Source organism: Lupinus angustifolius, chromosome LG11 (genome assembly GCF_001865875.1).
Source record: "Lupinus angustifolius cultivar Tanjil chromosome LG11, LupAngTanjil_v1.0, whole genome shotgun sequence".
Lineage (NCBI taxonomy): Eukaryota > Viridiplantae > Streptophyta > Magnoliopsida > Fabales > Fabaceae > Lupinus > Lupinus angustifolius.
Window position 1 is genome coordinate 23,886,805 of NC_032019.1, and position 3,665 is coordinate 23,890,469.

Sequence of the window (3,665 nt, forward strand, 5' to 3'; positions counted from 1 at the left end):
ATTTGATGATGTTTTCAACTTATGTGTGTCATTTTTTAGTAGGAATATCTTCTTTATTTTTAGTAGGAATATCTTCTTAATTGAGTAAAAAAAACTTGGGGGCACAAAATCATGCACATTTAGAGTGTTGAATTTGATTATGAAAATAAATATTATTCCCTTTTTTATCTTATTTGAAATTAAAGGGGGGAATTAGAACCTAACTAGTTTTTGTTTGCCCGTGATATTCACGAGTTATTAAATTTAATTTTTTATATACTTTGCAGCAAAAAGTGTCATATGCATTGTGAAAAAATGTATTTTAAAACAAATTTTATTATTTAATTTTTTGCCTAGTTATACTTGATCATTTGTCTAATTATAAACGTTTCTATTACTCATTTACCTTTGTTTATATTTATTTTGATCGTTTGTTTTAAAGAAGAGTTTAATATATTTGTATTATTGTTATAAAGTTTTTTTTATAATCAGTATTATTTACCAATCATTTGTATTATTTTTATATAAGAGAGTCACTCAACAATAATTAACATGTGAATAATATATATTATGCTACCAATATATAAACATTTAGGCTATCAATACATAATATTAAATCCTTTTAAAAAATCATTTTGGTGCTTCATCATAACAACTTTAGGCCTTAATGAAATATTTGGTAATATCCTTCTCTATTTTTCCTTTCCTAGTATCATCTATCATTTACATTTTATTATTATTAACTCTTTAAATATAATAATATTGATAAATGGTAGTAAATAATATACTAATTGTATATAAATCTTTAATCTAACCGTGTGTAGATATTAAATTCTACTACAAGTTAAAGCTAGCGAGAAACCGAAAAATAATTATCCTCTCGTCTCTCAAGTTCACTTCCCTTTCACAGTCATTATTAATATTAAAAATCCACCTCTTCATTTATCTCAATTATTCATGGTTCACCACTAAACTCACATGAGTTGCTACAAGTTCACCTCAACTCAAGTATAAATATCCTCCCTTGTTTCTATGGGAATTTAAGTATTATTAATATCTTAATAGTTATATACTAATTTGTGTCCCACCCAACAAGTATTATTTTCAAGAATTGAACCTTAACCTTTAATTTGGTTATCCTTAAGTTCTAAATTGTGTATTCTTATAGTAGTATAATCATATACTAGTTAAGTTAAATAAATTAATAAATATAAATATTATTATTTTAAGATGTAATTCAATTATTAAAATGGTTCAATGGTGTAAGTTGTTGTTACAAATTACTGAAAGTTTCAATTTTTCATGTATTCTCTTCAATTATTTATAGCTATGCTTTAATATAAATATCTCTTCCCAAAACTCAAGCATTTAAAATCTCGTGGGATAAATTGAAAAAAAGCAAAGGATATCAAAGTGAAATGGATTAAAAAAATATAAAATGTGAACTGAAATGATCCCTTAAGGGGCCACAATGTGCTTGCTGGATATTGAATAATTGGAGCTGTTGGTGGTGGCGGAGAGGGCGAGACATTCATGGTATGAATTGTGACATTTTATGTCTCTACTTGTGCATCAGTTCCAATCTCAATTATTATTCGTTTAAGCTTAACGTACATATTGTCTTAATTAACGGGAGAGGAGGATGATAAATTTCTGGTTAGTTTCTGAATTTGTTCGGAAGAGATAAAAGAGGAAAGTATAGTTGGTAATACAGAATAAAGTATATCTTCGTATCAGAAGATAAATTATCTCACACAACTATTAAAATAATAATATGTGTCATAGTTAAATATTTTCTACAAAAATATTTCTGAAACATAAACCTATACGATATATGTCATGATTTTAATAACTAGAGGACCGTATTTCCTTATAAAAGAAGTTAAGATTGTTATGATAAAGATTAAATTATTTTTTTGGAAAAATAAACATAACATAGATAAAAGACTAAAATAAAAATTTAGATAAATAAAAATTATAATGAGTTTTATTTTTTTTATGGTTTCAATGTTTATCTAAAATGATATTTAAGTGAAAAGTAATGATTACTTATATTATAAAATTTGATCAGCATATTACATTTAATGCAATTCTAAATTAATGATTTGAGTTTATTATTTCTTAAAACATTTTTTTATATTACAATTTTAGTATTATATGACACGTGAATTGGCTAGTATTGCAACATTTTGAATTAGAAGAATCTCATGTTGCAAGAAATTTTTCTTAATTTGAGACAAATCCCAAAATAACTGGTGCAAGAACAAGTAATTAGAGGGGAGATAGAGAGTTCTTTTACTACAAATAAGTTACATTTTTTTGTTATAGTTATTAAATATTGATTTCTAATAAAAAAATAATTCTGTTATTGTCTTTTAACCTTGTTATGAACACACACCTAAAAATCTTCTAATTATAATTGACCTGGAAGAATACGATTGTTTTGTTGATCAATGGGAGGAGACGAAATGAGGAAATTAAGAGGGGGGCAAAATATATATACTAATATGGTATGAGTTTTATACAATGTTATTATGTCATACATAATTCATCACAAAAGTATTAATTCAAATAAATGATGGATAATACAATAATTATCTATAAATCTTTGTATTGTCAGTATATAAATATTATACTCGTAATCGTATGTACGAGAGATAAATGATAAATAAATGAGAATAAAATATCCTATAGTATAAAGAGATAGATTATCTCATCCAACCATTAAAATCATAACAGACATTCTATTTAATTATTTTTACAAAAATATTTCTAAAATAAAACAAAATAGTACATATGTCATACTTTTATTGATTGAATAAAATAAATTATCTCTTGATACAATGAGATATTTTATTCTCAAAATATATATAAAGAAGAGGCACTCCACTAATTCATAAATTTGGAGGGAACAAGGGAAGGTGTGATATGTGCATGTGATGTAGATTGTTTTGATTGATCAATGTTCATTAATGCATTGATTCCTTGAGTCATGCATGCGCGCATGATAGGAGGGGACGTGAAGTGAATCTCTGTCCCTTCTCTTCGTTGCAATGAATTTGTCTTTGTAATAGTTCCACTCTGCATCTGTCCCAATCACCCACCCTGGCTAGCTAATAATTTGAAGCCCATCTAAATTTATTTACTGTCCTCTATATTCTCACATTGCATGTGTTTTCTTTTTTATATGTGATGTTCCATCTCAGCATCCAACCTGTCAAATACCAACTAATTCATAGGTCACGACTCATCACAAGTCGAATAAGATTTGGGCTACATGGGTATTGATTATACTTGGATGACCGACCTTATTAAAAGAAAAGATGACATTGACAATATATGACCTAGTCAGTACAAACCACAAATCTTTGTTATAGGATGGACATGTCGCCTAAATAATGTAAACACTACTAGAGAGTTGAACACATGGTCGTAAGACTGTGAGTATATACCCTATGTCATGCAGCAATAACAAACCTAATATATGGCTACAATAACTTGGACATGCGGCAAAGCAATCCACCTTGGATAAAGTATTGTACCAGTTAGAGCATACACATAACAAGGTCACCCAACACGTATAAAACAACTCACATAAGCCTGGATAGACCTGACAAGACACTCATCATGATTGAAGCATCTCATAATGGAATGTGTTTTACTAAACCTCTTTATAAATTGGGGAG